The sequence below is a fragment of the Canis lupus genome, chromosome 23 (genome assembly GCF_003254725.2).
Source record: "Canis lupus dingo isolate Sandy chromosome 23, ASM325472v2, whole genome shotgun sequence".
Classification (NCBI taxonomy): Eukaryota; Metazoa; Chordata; class Mammalia; order Carnivora; family Canidae; genus Canis; species Canis lupus.
The window spans coordinates 4,133,663-4,153,197 of record NC_064265.1 but is presented as its reverse complement, the minus strand read 5'-3'; the positions used below and the strand labels follow the sequence as shown (position 1 = coordinate 4,153,197).

At 41.2% G+C, this 19,535-nt stretch overlaps 1 pseudogene; it reads left to right on the top strand.

Moving 5' to 3' along the window:
• The first annotated feature begins 5,520 nt into the window (after positions 1-5,520).
• On the top strand, positions 5,521-5,896 carry LOC112668918 (40S ribosomal protein S12-like; annotated as a pseudogene).
• The last annotated feature ends 13,639 nt before the right edge of the window (positions 5,897-19,535 follow it).

Genomic DNA, 19,535 nt, shown 5'->3' with positions numbered 1-19,535 from the left:
GATATGTATCAATCTTTTAAAGCAGTTTTCCCAAAGGTACCAAATGAATTTTAACTCCTTGCATCTCACTGGCAAGAATTTAACCATGTGGTTACACCTAGCTTCATGGGAGGCTGGGAAAATGGAACCATATGATCCAGGTCATTATGTGACCAGCTAAAATCAGAGATTATATGACTTTGGAAGATGAAGACAAGTTGAAATAGGTGACTAATGGTGTCTATTTCAGACAGACTCACATATTACTATTTTTTTAATGGGAGGGAATGCGTAGAAATTTAAGAAATTGGTTATAAGGAGTGGTTGGAAAGGGGTAAAAAGAAGAGGAGAGGGATCCCCGGGTGGCGCAGCGGTTTGGCACCTGCCTTTGGCCCAGGGCGCGGTCCTGGAGACCCGGGATCGAATCCCACGTTGGGCTCCCGGTGCATGGAGCCTGCTTCTCCCTCTGCCTGTGTCTCTGCCTCTCTCTCTCTCTCTGTGACTATCATAAATAAAAAAAAAAAAAAAAAAAAAAGAGGAGAATGGGAAGGGAGTAATGCAGATGAGGACAGAGTTATACCTCTTTGGGAATACCTTTCTGTTATAGAGCCATAGTAATGTTTTACATGCCCTTCACATTCCACCCCAAAATAAACAAGTAATTAAGACCTATCCAGATGTGTTGGGAATCCAAGATATAATACAAATAGTTAACACATGAACCTGGACTATAAATAAAAAACAGGGACGCCTGGGTGGCTCAGTGGTTGAGCATCTGCCTTTGGCTCAGGGCATGGTCCCAGATTTCTGGGATCGAGTCCCACACTGGGCTCCTGCATGGAATGCCTGCTGCTCCCTCTGCCTGTGTCTCTGCCTCTGTCTGTGTCTCTCATGAATAAATAAATAAAATCTTTAATAAATAAATAACAAAATTTCACTAAAGGTGAGGAAGAAAAGAACTACTCTAAGTAATCTTAGAAAACAGGATCTTAAAAAAAAAAAAAGAAAAGAAAACAGGATCTTATCTGCATAATACAAGGTTAAAGACGGGGGCTCCTGGGTGACTCAGTCAGTTAAGCATTTACCTTCAGCCCAGGTCATGATCTCAGGGTCCTGGGATCGAGCCTCACATTGGGCTCCCTGCTCAGCAAGGAGTCTGCTTCTCCCTCTCCCGCTGCTCCTCCCCCAGCTCATGCTTTCTCTCTCTCTATCTCTCTCTCTCTATTTCTCTCTCTCTCTCAAATAAATAAGTAAAATCTTTTTTTAAAAAATGAAAAAAATTAAAGATGAAAATAAATGCTATATAAACACTGTAATCTAAGATAGAAATGTATTTTTCAAAGGAGTATGGGTACTTTATGTATACTTTATGAATAAATAAGTAAGAATATTGTGTACAATGGAGAGGCTGGTTTCTCACCACTGGAAAAAAGTTACAAATAAGAAACCCCATAGTATTGGATTGGAATCAGAGATATTGCATAAAATCATGGTTATAGAATATGTATACAGATGGAGTTACATAGAAATACAGATGCAGGGACGCCTGGGTGGATCAGCAGTTGAGTGTCTGCCTTCCGCCCAGGGCATGATCCCGGACTCCTGGGATCGAGTCCCACATCGGGCTCTCTGCATGGAGCCTGCTTCTCCTTCTTCCTGTGTCTCTGCCTCTCTCTCTCTCTCTCTCTCTCTCTCTGTGTCTCTCATGAATAAATAAATAAAATCTTTAAAAAAATAAACACAGATGCATATGTGCATGGATTAGTGGAGATACATGTATTTCCAGCATTTTCCACAGAAGGAGCCTAGAAGCAATGAGATCTCAGTAGTAGTGAGCACACTTAGCACCCAGATATTGGTTTCTCTATACCATTCTTCAGTAAAAGAACCAGAATGCCTTGGAGAGTAGTTGATTCAAGGGCTGTGGCAGGGAAAATATAAGATGAATACAGAATATTTTGTGGTGCCAGAAAGCAAGGAAATGCCAAAAAAAAAGGAAGAGGAACCAAACCTGAAGAAGTTCTGAATGGCCAGAGTTAGAACAATTTGAGTATTAAAATAAATGTATGGTGTTGGATTATAACCCATAGAATAAGATAAAAATGATAAACCTATACTGACATAAATAAATAAATGGGAAAGAATTCTTATAGAATTCCAACTAATACAAGTAGAAAGAAAGAGGGAAAGAGAAAAATCAATATTAGATAAGTACCACTGTGTTAATTCCTTGCAGACAATGTGGATACTAAAATCAGCAGGCAAAATTTGAGGAGAAACAGGATATTGGGCAGCCCCGGTGGCTGAGCAGTTCAGTGCTGCCTGCAGCCCAGGGTGTGATCCTGGAGACCCAGGATGGAGTCCCACATCAGGCTCCCTGCATGGAGCCTGCTTCTCCCTCTGCCTCTGTCTCTTCTTCTCTCTCCTCTCTGTATATTCTCATGAATAAATAAATAAAATCTTAAAAATAAAAAGAAACAGGATATTCAGATAATCTTAGATATTATCCAAGATATTTATGAACAAAAGGGAAACATAGTAACATTACAGTGGAGAAACTGTACAGGCTGTACCTTAGCCAAATCATCAAGGTTAACCTGTGACAACTTTTTTAAAAGATTTTATTTATTTGAGAAGGAGAGACAGAGAGTGAGCAAAAGCACAAGAGCAGGGAGAGGGAAAAACAGCTTCCCCCTGGAGCTGAAGGCAGATGCTTAACCCACTGAGCCATCCAGGTAACCCAAGGTGTAATAATATAACAATGTCATAAACTCGGTAATACGGTGCACTGAGAAAGACAAAAAATCATTTTCCCAAAATGTATTGCCTCATTCCAATCATGAGAAAACATCAAACAAGCCCAAATTGATGGATATCTTACAAAATTCCTGACCAATACTCTTTAAAATGTCAAGGTCGTGGAAGATAAGGAAAGACTACAAAATTGTCAGATTAGAAGACACTAAAGAGAAATAACAGCTCAAAGCTCTGTAAAATCCCAAGACAGGAAAAGGACATCAGTGAAACACTGCTGACATTCTAGTAAGTTCAGTATGTTAGATAATAGTAGGTTAATTTCTTGGTTTTAATCGCTGTACTTTGGTCATGTAAGATGCTAGAATTAGGTGAAGCAAAGTGCAAATATGTGGGAAATTTTCTGAAATACTTTTGCAACTTTTCTATAATTCTAAAACTGACTAAAAGTAAAGTCTTTTTTTAAAAAAAGGTATGGTGGGATGCCTGGGTGGCTCAGCGTTTGAGCGTCTCCCTTTGGCTCAGGGAGTGATCCTGGGGTCTGGGATAAAGTCCTGCATCGGGCTCCTTGCAGGGAGCCTGCTTCTCCCTCTGCCTATGTCTCTGCCTCTCTCTGTGTGTCTCTCATTAATAAAATAAAATAAAATAAAATAAAATAAAATAAAATAAAATAAAATAAAATAAATAAATAAAAAATTTAAAAAGGTATTCTTGTGGAGTACCTGGCTGACTCAGTCCATAGAGCATGCCACTCGATTTTGAGGATATGAGCTCAAGCCCCATGTTGGACCTAGATCTTCCTATAAAATACAATAAATACAATAAATACAATACAATATGCAGTTCTGCAAATGTCAGATGTCATATAAAAAAGTTAAATATGTTTTGGTGTTAATACTTTATTATATCTAACAGCTGTTGTTACATATACTTCATACTGCTTTAAAGAGAAGGGGTTTAAAATTGTTGCCTTGATGAAGGATAGTTGGAAGAAAGGCAGGCAGAGACAAGGTGCTGCACCCTAGGAGGAAACCTTTAAAAGTATTTTTACACCACCCTGGAAGGAGCTCCTTTCCCACGTGATAAGACTTGATTGGATGACAAGTGCATGAGGGTTAATCAAATTAAAATAGCCACCAACAAGCCCATAAAAACCCCTAGATTTAAATGTCAAATTAGCAACCCTCTCGGGTCCCTTCCCTCTTCTGGAGCTTTGTATTATCACTTTACTATTGCTCAAAAGTAAAGTGAGCTTTACTGCCCACTTTGCTTTGCTACCCACCACTCTATCTGGTCTACCTCTTCATTCTTCCAAAGCGGTGTGACCAAAAACCGAGGGCAATTAAGTGAAGTCCTGTAACAACCTTGTTTTAGTAAGAAATATGCCACGAGCGGGCAGCCCCGGTGGTGCAGCGGTTTAGCGCCGCCTGCAGCCCAGGGCGTGATCCTGGATCCCTGGATCGAGTCCCATGTCAGGCTCTCTGCATAGTGCCTGCTTCTCTCTGCCTGTGTCTCTATGAATAAATAAAGTCTTCAAATATGTGTGTGTATATATATATATACCATTAAAGGAAATATGTCAGGAGTTTAGCTAAACTAGCTAGCCTATTGCTGCCTTGGCTTTTATTTTGTTTAGCCAAGCAGCCACCAGGGGGCTTAACTCACGTTAGCGCCCCCCCCCACCCCACCCCAACAAGCAACCGTTGTCCTAGGCAACGGCCTGCAGAGTCACAAGCAAATGTAAATTTCTGACAGGACTTCCTCAACAGCCCTTGTGACCAACTGTCTGTCCTCTCCCAGAACCTTCCTCTTGTACGCCTAGAGATAAGAATCCTCGTGGAGTTTCCCCAGACCACACTGTTTTGGGTCTGAATTGACCAATTTGGCCTTCACTCAGGAACCCCAAAGCCCACCCCACCCAAGGAGAGTGATAACAGTCATGTGTCCCAGGTCCTGTCACTCTCTGCCTGCACTTGCCTTGACCTTCCCAAGTGGCACCTTGACACATACTGTGTACTTCCTCCAGGTCTTGTGAGTAAAAATCCTTGTCTATTTTTATTTCTCTCATAATCTTTAGTTGAACCACAGCAACATCCACATCTTGCATTTCTTCAACAAATGTTAATTTAACAAAGTTCTAACAAAATATATCTTGGACTTCTAGATTAGGAAAAGAAACTAAGAAAGCAAAGGTGTGATGCAAGAAATCAGGGTGGAGGGGAAGACTCCCACGAGTACCATAAAGACATTGTGGGGCAGCTCCTGTGGCTCCGCGGTTTAGCGCCACCTTCGGCCCAGGCCGTGATCCCGGAGACCCGGGTGGAGTCCCATGTCGGGTCCCTGCGTGGAGCCTGCTTCTCCCTCTGCCTCTGTCTCTGCCTCTCTCTGTCTCTCTAGGTCTTTCATGAATAAATAAATAAAATCTTTAAAAAAAAAAATACTGTGGACCTCTTCAGTGAAACTGTTGAACGTTTTTCTTTAAAACAAACTAACAGGGATCCCTGGGTGGTGCAGCGGTTTGGCGCCTGCCTTTGGCCCAGGGCACGATTCTGGAGACCCGGGATCGAATCCCACATCGGGCTCCCAGTGCATGGAGCCTGCTTCTCCCTCTGCCTGTGTCTCTGCCTCTCTCTCTCTCTCTCTGTGACTATCATAAGTAAATATAAAAAAATAAATAAAACAAACTAACAAAATCAGTCTTTGTTTTTCCCTGACACTGACACTGAGTCTCATTGAGGCAGAGGCTCAGGTGCGCTCAAGATTCAGCTCCCCCAGGAACCCACTGCCATGGCTGAGGAAGGCATGGCTGCTGGAGCTGTAATGGGTGTTCACACTGCTTTGCAAGACATGCTGAATACCTCCCTCATCCACAGCAGCCTAGCTCATGGAATTTGCTAAGTGGCCAGAGTCTTAGACAAGCTCCAAGCCCATCTCTGTGTACTTGCATCCAACAGTGATGAGCCTATGTATGTCAGGTGGATGGATGCCCTCTGTGCTGAACACCAAATTAAAGCTGATGACAACAAGAAACTAGGAGGATGGGTAGGCTTCTGTAAAGTCAACAGAGAGAAAACTCCATAAAGTGGTTGGTTGCAGTTGCATGGTATTTAAGGCAAAGCAGGCCAAGGATGTCATCGAGGGATACTTCACATGCAAGAAATAAACAAATAAAAAAGCTGATTCTTGTTGAAAAAGAAAAAAAAACAACAAAATCATTTAAAATCTCTAGAAATGGGGACACCTGGGTGGCTCAGCGGTTGAGCATCTGCCTTTGGCTCCCAGAGTCCCAGGATCGAGTCCTACATCAGGATCCCTTCACAGAGCCTGCTTCTCCCTCTTGCCTCTGTCTCTGCCTCTTTGTGTGTCTCTCATGAATAAATAAATAAAATGTTTAAAATAAAATCTCTAGAAATGGTCCTGAGGACATATAGCCTACCAAGAAACATTTAGTTAAACAAACAAACAAACAAAAAAACGAACAAAAATTCGGTGCAAACACTAAGTGTCTATGGTATTTAAGCTGAGACCCATTCCCTCCCTCCCCCAGTCACACTCAGCAAGATGAACACTCAAAACCAGTACAGCCAAGAAAGAACAGATGGCTCCCTCCCCTCCCCCAGCTATTTCCTACATGGGGTATTTCCTATGAGGGGCAGGACATTAGCATTTCTCATCTTGTCCCCATCAATCTGTGGCTGAGGCTCACTTCCTATGAATGTGGCTGAGAAATGAGGGCTCTTTCTTCTGCCCAGATCCCACCTACGGCACTGAGGCTCTACCCTGCGGTGGCTCCACTGAGAATCCACTGGGCTCTGATTGTCCTTGCCTCAGCTCCCCAAGCAGTAGTTCCACGGAAGAGGCAAGCCCAGAAGATGTGATGTTACTGCCCTCTCTACTGAGTGCTCACTTCCTAGGGCAAGAATGTCACTCAGAGAAGCGTGCCAACGCTACCCCACTCTTCAGAGCAACGGCTCAGAGATTTTGCCTAAGGGAAGAGGGATGAAAAATACAGCTCTTAGGGGCTGCCCGGATGGTTCAGCGGTTAGCGCCGCCTTTGGCCCAGGGCGTGATCCCGGAGACCTGGGATCGAGTCCCACGTCGGGCTCCCGGTGCATGGAGCCTGCTTCTCCCTCTGCCTGTGTCTCTGCCTCTTTCTGTGTGTGTCTTTATGAATAAATAAATTAAATATTTTAAAAAAAGAAAAATACAGCTCTTATTCTCTTCCCAAAGGAACTGACTTCATTTGCTATCAATGTGGAGACGTTCAAGCCTGAGGTTCTCTCAAAAAACAGAAGAGATTGAGGTGAAACACAAGTGGGAGGAGAATGATACAGGTACAGGCAAAGTATAGGCCAGCTAGAAAACCTGGGAAAGAGAGCGAGGAGCCTGCCTGGGATCAGAACCAACTCAAATACCGCTCTCAAAAAATTATTCCATCGGGGCACCTGGGTGGCTCAGTAAGTTGAGTGCCTGGCTCTTGGTTCCGGCTCAGGTCATGATCTCAGGATCTTGAGATCAAGCCCTGCTTCGAGCTCAATGCTCTGAGTGTGAAATCTGCTTGAAGCTCTCTTTCCCTAGCTCATTCTCTCTCTCCCTCCCAAATTAAGTAAAATCTTTCTCTTTTTTTAAGACTATTTATTTATTTATTCATGAGAGACACGGGGAGGGGGGCAGAGTCACAGGCAGAGGGAGAAGCAGGCTCCATGCAGGGAGCCTGAGGTGGGACTCGATCCCAGGACTCCAGGATCAGGCCCTGGGCTGCAGGCGGCGCTAAACCACTGAGCCACCCAGGCTGCCCAATAAAATCTTTTTTAAAAAATCTGTTTTGGGGATCCCTGAGTGGTGCAGCGGTTTGGCGCCTGCCTTTGGCCCAGGGCGCGATCCTGGAGACCCGGGATCGAATCCCACATCGGGCTCCCGGTGCATGGAGCCTGCTTCTCCCTCTGCCTGTGTCTCTCTCTCTCTCTCTCTCTCTCTGACTATCATAAATTAAAAAAAAAAAAAAAAAATTTGTTTTGTCGGGCAGCCCCGGTGGCGCAGTGGTTTGGCGCCACCTTCAGCCCAGGATGTGATCCTAGAGACCCTGGATCGAGTACCACGTCAGGCTCCCTGCATGGAGCCTGCTTCTCCCTCTGCCTGTGTCTCTGCCTCTCTCTGTGTATGTGTGTCTCTATGAGTAAATAAATAAAATCTTTAAAAAAAAATTAGCGATGCACTATTTATTAAAAAGAAATCTATTTTGTCAAAGGAGACTGAATTGGATTGATTTAATTTGGGGAGCAATTTTTGCACCTGGGCTTTGCTGAAAACAATAGAATAACCAGTGGGCAATTAGTGGAGTCTAACAGGGGTGTGGTCCAAGGAAGAGATACCAAAGAGAGGGGTACGTAAACCTGCACGTCCCAGGGTGACTTCCTGGGAAGGAAGCCTGGACAATCAGGCTTCCCCCAGCCCCAGGCAACACTAGAAGATTACCATAGGGAAAGGGGAGGATGGAGAGAGAATAGACTAGACTAAACCTGGCCAGTCACTAAACAAATAAGGAAATAACAATGACAAGCCCTATAGGAAGGGTTACTACAACATTATTTAAAATGTCGTTTCCTTTTTTTCTTAAGATTTTATTTATTTAGGGACTCCTGGTGGCTCAGCGGTTAGGTGCCTGCCTTCAGCTCAGGGAGTGATCCTGGAGTCCTAGGATCTCTCTCTCTCTCTCTCTCTCTGTCTCTCACAAGTAAGTAAAATCTTTTTTTTTTTTAATATTTTATTATTTATTCATGAGATATACAGAGAGAGAGGCAGAGACAGAAATATAGGAAGAAGGAGAAGCAGGTGCCATTCAGGGAGCCCCATGCGGGACTCGATCTGGGACCCAAGGATTACACCCTGAGTGGAAGGCAGACCCTCAACCACTGAGTTACCCAGGTGCCCCTAAAATGTCCACTTTCTGACAAAAAAAAAAAAATTATGGGACATGCAAAGAAAGTATTGAATATTGAAAAGAAATTAAAACAAAAACAAAAACAGGCCATAGATACTGCAAGTGAGAGCAACCAGATGTCAGATTTAACAACAAAATGTTCCAAGTAGCCATTTGTTTAATGTTGGTCCAGCCTATAGATAGTGAAGTTATTGGCTAGAAATTCTTAGGGGCGCTCCCCATTTCTCCAGTGTTGAGGCCAGACCAGCCCATGTGGTTCTTCTGATTGCAAGATGCACCTTAGGCAACAACCATCAGGAAACTTTGAAAAACCCAAGGTTTATTACTCACAAGTCCTAGAGGATACATGGCACATCCAGGGCCATACAGTGAGATCGGGTACAGACAGAGAGAGCATAGGCCTGGGGTTTTGCCTTTACTGTGGTCAGGGGAGGGTTGCCTAAGGTTTTCCAGGTTCACTCTTTATTGGTGAATTTAAAACATAAAAGTAGAAACTAAAGTGTGTGAAGAGAAAAACATGGCCACTCAAATACCAGCAAACTAAATGCAGCAACTCAAAAATGATGCACCATGATCAAGAAAGATTTATCCTAGGAATGCAAGTTTGGCTTAACATCTGAAAAATAATTATTTTAATGCATCATATCACTAAAGTGAAAAAAGAATCCCATGATCATCTCAATAGACACAAAAAAGCATTTGATAAAATTCAATACCTTTGGCAGCCCTGGTGGCTCAGCGGTTTAGTGCCACTTTCAGCCCAGGGCATGATCCTGGAGTCCCAGGATCGAGTTCCACATCAGGCTCCCTGCATGGAGCCTGCTTCTCCCTCTGCCCGTGTCTCTGCCTCTCTCTCTGTCTCTGTGTCCCTCATGAATAAATAAATAAAATCTTCTTAAAAAATAAGATAAAATTCAACACCTTGTCATTAAAAAAAACATAAACACTCAACAAACTTCAACAAGAAGGGAACCTGACAAAAGAACATCTATAAGAAACTCACAACTCACATATTTAATGGTGAAATACTTGATGTTTTCCCCCCTTAAATCAGGAATAAAACAAGGATGTCCACCTTTGCTATTCCTGTTCAAAGTTGTAATAGAAGTTCTAGTCAGGGAAACTAGGCAAGGATAAAAAAAAGCATCCAGATTGGAAAATAAATAAAATTAATAAAAATAAAATATTAAATATTTTTAAAACTTAAATAAGAAATTAAAATGGGAAAAGAGGAGCACCTGGCTGGTTTAATTGGTGGGACATGTGACTCTTGATGTTAGAAGCCCACGTTGGTTGGGATGCCCAGGTGGCTCACTCAGTGGTTGAGTGTGTCTGCCTTTGGCTCAGGTCATGATCCCAGGGTCCTGGGATCGAGTCCTGCATCGGGCTCCCCTCAGGGAGCCAGCTTCTCCCTCTGCCTATGTCTCTGCCTCTCTGTGTCTCTCATGCATAAATAAATAAAATCTTAAAAAAAAAAAAAAAGAACCCCATGTTGGGTGTGGAGATTGCTTGAAAAAAAAAAAAAGATAAGATAAATTAAAACAGGCGAAGTTGCTTTAGTTATAATAGTTCTAAAGTGGAAATAACCCCAATGGCCATTACTTGATAAATTAATACATGAAATGTGGTATTTACAAACAATGGAATATTTGTCAGCCATGAAAAGGAATGGAGTGCTTTTTTTTTTTAATTTTTATTTATTTATGATAGTCACAGAGAGAGAGAGAGAGAGGCAGAGACACAGGCAGAGGGAGAAGCAGGCTCCATGCACCGGGAGCCCGACATGGGATTCAATCCCGGGTCTCCAGGATCGTGCCCTGGGCCAAAAGCAGGCGCCAAACCGCTGCACCACCCAGGGATCCCCTGAATGGAGTGCTTTTATATGGATTCTATAACACAGATGAACCTTGAAAACATTATGCTAAGTGAAAACAGCCAGTCACAGAAAGCATTGTATGGTTCTCTTTGGGCAAGATGTCCAGAATAGGCACATCCTCAAATAGTTGATCTGGGACAGAAAGCAGATTAGTGATTGCCAGGAGCCAGGTCATGGAAGGAGTAAGAAAGAACTAGCAATGGGTGGTTTCTTTGGGGAGAGACGAAATGTTCTGGAATTAGGTAGTGGTGATGGTGGCACAACTTGGTAAGATACTAAAACCCACCAAACTTTACACTTTAAGTGGGTGAATTTAATGGTATATGAATGATATCTCAAATAGCTATTTCTTTTAAAAAAGAAGCAAGGATAAACAAAGAAATTGATGAACATGAGGATGTATCTAAAAACAAACACAACAACAGCCAAGTAAGGGATTAAAAGCATGGAAGAATTATAATAGCAAACAATCACTGGGGTTGTGTGCTTCCACAGGCACACATGGAATAATTTTAATTTCAAAAAGGTTAAGAACTGCAGTTGATTAAAACATATTGAATATATAAAAAGTCATGAGTTCAGAATAATTTTTTAGAAAGGAAATAGTCCTAGAGATAGCCAGGCCATCAATTTATTCCTCTGAAAATTGTTAATTAGAACTAAACATTCCTGCTTTTCTAATATAAATAGAATTTCAGTATAGCCTAATATCCCCATGGATAAGGGAAAGAGTTTCAGTACAGAAGAATTCTGGCTAGGGCTGGGATGAGGGTAAGGTGAGTCAATTGCCTAGAGTGAAAAATTCAAGGAGGCACTCACCTAGCCCTGATTCTAGTTAAATGCAGGAGTGTCCAAATTAGGAAATTGTTTCAACCATTAGTGAAGTAACTGATTCAGGCACTAGTCATTAATACTGCCAAAACAGCTACAAGAAAAGCTGATAGGAAATGTATAAAAATCAGGTTGTCAAAAAAAAAAAATCAGGTTGTCACCATCCAAACCCAATGATCAATCTTTTCTTTTTTTTAAAGATTTTATTTATTTATTCAAGAGAAACACACAGAGAGAGAGAGAGAGAGAGGCAGAGACATAGGTAGAAGGAGAAGCAGGCTCTATGCAGGGAGCCTGACATGGGACTTGATCCCGGGTCTCCAGGATCAGGCCCCTGAGCTGAAGGCAGACCCTAAACCGCTGGGCCACCCGGGCTGCCCACAATGATCAATCTTAATGTCACAAAAAGTGGGGCAACCAACAGTACATGCCTTCTGATGTGGTTACAGAAATTACATAGTAGCACCACTTAGTAAGGATCCTCAGGAAAAAATTTTGAATCATAATGCAATCAAACTGAGGCACCTGGCTGGCTCAGTCAGTGGAACATGTGACTCTTGATCTCGGGGATGTGAGTTCGAGCTCCACATTGGGTATAGAGATTACTTAAAAATAAAATCTTTTGGGGCAGCTCGGGTGGCTCGGCGGTTTAGCGCCGCCTTCAGCCCAGGGCCTGATCCTGGAGACCTGGGATCGAGTCCCACATGGGGCTCCCTGCATGGAGCCTGCTTCTCCCTCTGCCTGTGTCTCTGTCTCTGTGTGTGTGTGTGTGTGTGTATGTGTCTCTCATGAATAAATAAATAAAATCTTTAAAAAAATAAAATAAAATATTTTAAAAATAATAATAATAATTCAATCAAACCTTTAAAACTGACCCCTAGTCCACAGGAAATATTGAGCATGAAGGATGCAGTCCACAAGGAAGCAATATACAAGATCTCAAAAGAGGGATTTTATATTAGACTCTAATTTCATCAGCAAGTCAATGAAAGGAAAAATAAAAGGGGAGGGGACTGTTCTAGATTAAGAGAAACTTAAGACTTAAAAGACTTATAAGAAACACAAGAGTCGTAACAACCAAATAAAACGGATCCTGTTTGATCTTGATTCTAAACAGAAATTACAAAAAGAATTTTTTATGCAATCGAGGAAATTTGAGTATGGCTTGGTAATTGAATGATATTAAATAATTATTTGCATTTTGTTAGATGTGATAATGGCATTGCAGCCATGCAAGGAAATATTTGGAGGTTCCTTTTTGAGTTGCATACTGAAGTGTTTAGAGGCGAACGGTACAATGTCTGGGATTTGCTTTAAAATACCCAGCAAAAAACCTAACAAGGGGGAAGAGATACATGAAACAAGTTTAGAGTTAAATGAAGCTAGGGGATGGACACATGAGGTTTGTTATACTTTCTGGTTTGGGGCATATTTGGAAAGTTTCACAATAAGAATTCCAAAAATATGGGTACACCATTATTCAGCTATATCCCACTGTATAGTATGTATCTTAGAGAAACTCTTATAACTGTGCACCATGTTCAAGAGTGAGTTGTGCTTTGTAAAATGAAAATCAGAGATGAGTTCAATGTCTGTGAATAGAAGAAGAGATAAATAGAGGTAAATATATCAGCAGCCATACCCCATTCCTCCTAGTTAACAAACTCCTGATTTTATTTATTCCCCCATAGAAATATTTTGTGAATGCAGTGTGATGAATCCAAGGCATGTGTTGGAATCTCATTTCTTAGCACTGATTGATGCAGTGGCAGGCAGGCAACAAGTTTGCCAATGAGAACCAAGGGAAATGTTGGTGAGAGTCTAGTGAGTTCCACCATACTTCCTTGATTCCAAGGCACACAATCTTTCTTTCATTTCTGAAATTGGCAGGCTTCTCACAATTGATAGCATCTCACAAGCAACGTCGTTGGACTGCTGGTGTAGTGTGTCTGTCAACCCTGTGTATACACAAACATAATCTGAAAACCCACCCCTTGTGACTATCTTTTGGTGAGATCCAGAAAGTACTAGAATTACAACATGCAGAATGGGTCTTCTTGAGAAAACAGTGGCACACTTTGAGGAGATGCTGCACTGCCAATGTTCCTTGTGGCACAGGGGGTAACATTTGGGGGGGAAACACGGACACGGAAGGCATCGACTTGAAAAGTGATTTAGGGTAGAACTAAGGTGAGAAGACATTCTGAAAATACCTTTAACCAATTTATTTCATTTCTATTTTCCTATTTTGTATACTCAAGAATAATATATAATTTTAAAACTTTTATGTCTAAGTTTAAAAAGGCTATTTTTAAGGGCATAAAACAAAAATTCTAAGGGATAAGGAAGTGTCAGTTTCAGTGTTGGAATTGGGGTTTTTAGTAGTTAAAAAAATGTGAGCTGTACAATTGATGGAATATGACACCTATCTGTAACGAAAAAAGGCTAGAAAAGGAGAGTTTTTCTTTTCTCCCCTTCCTCCCTTTCCTTTGGATACTGTCAGGCAATGGCACAGCTATGGCAGTTATCTTGGGACCACCAGGAGAAGACAAAAGGATCCCAGGGATGCCAAATTGAATCCTGACATCGGGGAATCTCTAATCTAAAATAGAACATCCAAGGGGTGGTGACTGGAAATAAAGTCCCCGGATCTTCCGCCCCACAAAAAATAAATAAATAAATAAATAAATAAATAAATAAATAAATAAATATAAAAAAATAAAATAAATAAAATAAAATAAAATAAAATAAAATAAAATAAAATAAAATAAAGTAAAATAAAATAAAATAGAACATCCTGGGCAGTCCGGGTGGCTCAGCGGTTTAGCGCCACCTTCAGCCCAGGGCGCGATCCTGGAGACCTGGGATCGAGTCTCATGTCGGGCTCCCTGCATGGAGCCTGCTCCTCCCTCTGCCTGTGTCTCTGTCTCTGTCTCTCTCTCTCTCTGTGTCTCTCATGAATAAATAAATAAAATCTTTTTAAAACTAAAATAAAATAGGGATCCCTGTGTGGCGCAGCGGTTTGGCGCCCGCCTTTGGCCCAGGGTGTGATTCTGGAGACCCGGGATCGAATCCCACATCGGGCTCCCAGTGCATGGAGCCTGCTTCTCCCTCTGCCTGTGTCTCTGCCTCTCTCTCTCTCTCTCTGTGACTATCATAAATAAATAAAAATTAAAAAAAAAAAAAACTAAAATAAAATAAATAAAATAAAATGGAACATCCTACTTCTAGATTTCCATCAAGGTGATAATTAATGTCTATATTACTTATAAGACTTTTACTTAGGGAGTGCCTGGGTGGCTTGGTCAGTTAAGTGTCTGCCTTCATCTCAGGTCTTAATCCCAGGGTCCTGGGATCAAGCCATGTTGGGCCCACTTCTCAGCTAAGAGTCTGCTTCTCCCTCTCTCTCCGCCCTTCCTCACCACTCATGCTATCTCTCTCTAAGTAAATAAATAAAATCTTTAAAAAAAAGAAAAGACTTACTGAGGAATCATGCTACAAAAGTATACTGAAGTGATAATCATTTAAGAGAATATTGAACCTTTAAAATACACTATATAGTTTAATATAAATATATATTTTAACATGTTTTATATAAATATAAACTTTTATATGAATACTATGTATTTTATAAGTATATATTTCAATATCAAAAATACAAAGTTGGGTTAAAAAAGGCAAGTTTCAGAATAATATCATCTGTGCAATACTTACGTAAAATGGAATGAATGTATTATTTAAATGTATTAAACGTGGGCTAGAAGGATACATACTATCTTTAGCATAGTGGATATCACTGGGAAGGGAGTAAAGGAAATGCAATCAGGAAGGTAATATAAACCAGGACTCATCTGTACCAATAATGATTTGCATATTTTTCTTTTCTTTTTTTTAAGGATTTTATTTATTTATAAAATGAGAGAGATGAGAGAGATACAGAGAGAGAGAGAGAGGCAGAGACACAGGCAGAGGGAGAAGCAGGCTCCATGCAGGGAGCCTGATGTGGGACTCGATTCCAGGTCTCCAGGATCACACCCTGGGCTGAAGTCAGCGCTAAATCACTTTGCCACTGGGGCTGCCCTGATTTGCATAGTTTACAAAAGACTATCCAAACCAAATGTGGCCAATATTAACTTTGTTGATTCTGAGTGGTAAATAAATTTGTCATATTCTTCATTTTTTGTGTTCTGAAATATCTCATAATTACAATGATGATGATGATGATAGAACCGTAGTTAATTTTCCCATGTTTATAATTGAAATAATCTCAAAATCATATTTTAGAGTCTAATAAAAGTATATTTAATATAGTACATTTTTTTCTTCACTTTTAAATTAGAAATGTCCACTGGAGATGGTACCAAAGAGTCACAAAAACACTAGGCTATGTGATAGAATATTTTTTTTCTTTTTTTTTTAAGATTTTATTTATTTATTCATGAGAGACACAGAGAGAGAAGCAGAGATATAGGCAAGGGTAGAAACAGGCTCCATGCAGGGAGCCCGATGAGGGACTCAATCCCAGGACCCCACGATCATGCCCTGAACCAAAGGCCGACACTCAACCGCTGAGCCACCCAGACATCCCTAGAATAATTACTTTAAGGATACTAGATATAATTATGAAAATCCCATGTAGGGATCCCTGGGTGGTGCAGCGGTTTGGCGCCTGCCTTTGGCCCAGGGCGTGATCCTGGAGACCCGGGATCGAATCCCACGTCGGGCTCCCGATGCATGGAGCCTGCTTCTCCCTCTGCCTGTGTCTCTCTGCCGCTCTCTCTCTCTGTGTGACTATCATAAATAAATAAAAATTAAAAAAAAAAAGAAAACCCCATGTATACTGTTAAGACTTCTATCAACAATATCTTTTATTTGCATATTAATGGTTCAGAAACAATGATAAAGACACAAACCTAAATGCTAACAGACTTTTTTGGACACCTCCAGAAGGAATAAAAAATCTCCTTCAGGAGGGCTTGGGATAAGAAGAGACTACCTGACTCAATATGTTGTTTCTAGATCTTTTGCCAAAGGATTTATATTGGTCAGGGCCAAACCAGGAAAATAGAAACCACTCTAGGCATTTAAAACGGGAGAAAACCCCAGAAGGAACCTATTATAGGGAATTGGATGGAGGAGCTGAGGAACCTGGCAAGGCAGTTGAGGCAACCTAGCCCTTACCAAGAGCAGGACACCACTACTGCCTCCTCTGGGGGCACAGGGAGGAAAGAAAGGAAGCCAGAGGTGCTCATGGAGCCCAAGGGCTGGGTTCATTGAGCAAAATCGAACTACCCTGAGCCTGTTGAGGGATGAAGTCTTCACCAGAAAGACTACCTGAGGCAGAGAAGGAAGAGGAGAAACACTCTGGTTTCCCCCTTCCTCTTGCCTTCTGATTTCCAATAATACCTCCCACGGCTGGACTTAGCCAGAAGTCATCTGACCTGGGAGCCTGGGAAACAACCTGTTGGAGTCAGCCCAGTGATACAGAGCAGAGCAGAACAGGGCAAGGACAAAAATGAGACCTGAGGACAGAGAGGATCCATCCCACTGGTTGTAACCTTAATTAGTTATAGTTAAATTTTCTTGTTTCTTATATTTATTTTTAAAATGGTTCTCAACTCCTATGTACCTAGAGTTGTCAGATTTAGGGAATGGGAGAGAGAGACACAGGATGACAGTTAAATAGGAATTTCAGATAAACAATTCAATATTTGAAATATATTTATAACAAAAAATTTTTAGTATTTATCTGAAATTCAAACTTAACTGGGCGTCCTGTGCTTAAAATTTTATCTTACACACTGTATACCATATACCAAGTATAACTCCAAATGAAGTTTGGAGTTATTTCGTTGTTCTTGTTTTAAAAACAAAACTAACTTATACACCCAACTGTACAAAAAACAGAACTTATCCTAATTTGTACATCTGTAAGATAGCAGGAAACACTATTTCGCAAAATTGGATAATGTCATTGTGTTCCAAGCAATCTGGTGACATAACCTTTGGATATGGCACCAGACATAGGGTAAAGCAAGTGAGTCACTGACCTTGGGAGCAAAATTTAATGGGATGCCAAAAAACTTAGTAAGCAATCAAGATAAATAATGTATTGATACAATTTTTTGATACAATATTTTTAAATAAAAATGAATACAAAAAATTCACCAAGACCAAAATATCAAAAATTTTAGTATGAGAGGACCATTAACATTGCTGTGTTGAGACATATTGAAACCCAAGGCAAAAAGAAAAATCAATAATACCAATCCTGCCTTTACTTAAAATATTGATATACTGCTCATCATGTATACATTAATACCTAATTTTTAAAAATATTGCCTTAAAATATGATTTGTCTTGATTACTGAATTTTTTGGCACTTCCTTAAATTTTTGCACCTGAAGTGAGTGTTCAGCACTGTTTGGATTCATTTTAGGGTCCTATAAAATACACCAGATTTGGGTCAAATGATTCTTGGCATACTTTAAGTGTGTGCCATAGAAACTTGATTTGAATAGACAGTGAAGGAAAAGTGAAGCTGATGGACATCTGGGTGGCTCAGCGGTTGAGCGTCTGCCTTTGGCTCAGAGCATGATCCCAGGATCCGGGATCGAGTCCCACATCAGGCTCCCTGCATGGAGCCTGCTTCTCCCTCTGCCTGTGTCTCTGCCTCTCTCTCTGTGTCTCTCATGAATAAATAAATAAAATATTAAAAAAAAAAAGAAAGTTTCAAGAAGGCTTCATTCTTGGGGCACCTGGGTGGCTCAGTCATTTGAATATCCAACTCTTGGTTTCAGCTCAGGTCATGATCTCAGCGTCCTGGGATTGAGCCTGGTGTCAGGCTCCAAGCTCAGTGCTGAATCTGCTTGGGATTCTCTCCATTTCTTCCTCCCTCCCTTTCTGGCCCTCTCCTGGCTCTTGTGCACATGCTCTCACACACTCTCTCTCTCACTCTTTCTCAAATATATATTAATTAAATCTTAAAAACAAAAAGAAGAAGGCTTCATTTTTATGTCTGGAACCTTGGTGCAGGCTATCAGTTGGGGCATCTTGGGTCTCCTTCATATGGTCTCTCTTCAGCAGGACAGCCTGAGCTTCCTTACACCTCGGTGGCTGAGAACAAAAGAAGAAAAGTGGAAGTTGCCATAAAGTTGAAGGACTAGGCCCAAAACTGGCTCAACATCACTTCTGTGTTCTGTTGGTCAGAGCAAGTCACAGCTCAATTTCAAAGGGAGAGGAAGAGTAGCATATGCATATTGGGACAGGAGTAACTGCTGACAACTATCCTTGGAGACAGTCTCACACAAGTGATGAGGACCACATCCAGTCTAAGGCACTGTTCACTGACTGGAGGGAAAGTGCAGCGCCAAGGTTGGTGACAGAACAAAGTCCCACTGAGATTTTCCACCTCCTACTTCTTTTTTTTTTTTTTTTTCTTTTTAAGATTTTATTTTTTGGGATGCATGGGTGGCTCAATGGTTGAGTATCTGCCTTCGGCTCAGGTCATGATCCTGAGGTCCTGGAATTGAGTCCCGTATCAGGCTCCTCGCCGGGAGCCTGCTTCTCCCTCTGCCTATGTCTCTGCTTCTCTGTGTCTCTCATGAATAAATAAATAAAATCTTTTAAAAAATTATTTTTTAATAATTTTACACAATGTGGGGAAAAAATAAAAATAAAAATAAAATAAAATAAAATAAAATAAAATAAATAACACAATGTGGGGCACAAACCCACAATCTCAAGATCAGGAGCCTCATGCTTTACTGTCTGAGTCAGCTCGGTGCCCCTCACTTCTGATTTGACTTCTTTCCATCATTGATATCACCCTATATGTGAATAAGGGATAACTGCCAATACTGAGAGGTGAGAAAAGAGACCCAAGATATCTTCAGTGTAGGCAAATTGTATAAACTCCAAAGCTGAATGTAGTGGTTAAGATAATAGTCTCTTACTCATCTTGTGACTTGGGAAAGTGAGTTAACAACTATACCTCAGTTTTGTATTCTTTTTTTTTTTTTAAAGATTTTATTTATTTATTCATAGAGACACAGAGAGAGAGAGAGGCAGAGGGAGAAGCAGGCTCCATGCACCGGGAGCCCGACATGGGACTCGATCCAGGGTCTCCAGGATCACGCCCTGGGCTGCAGGCGG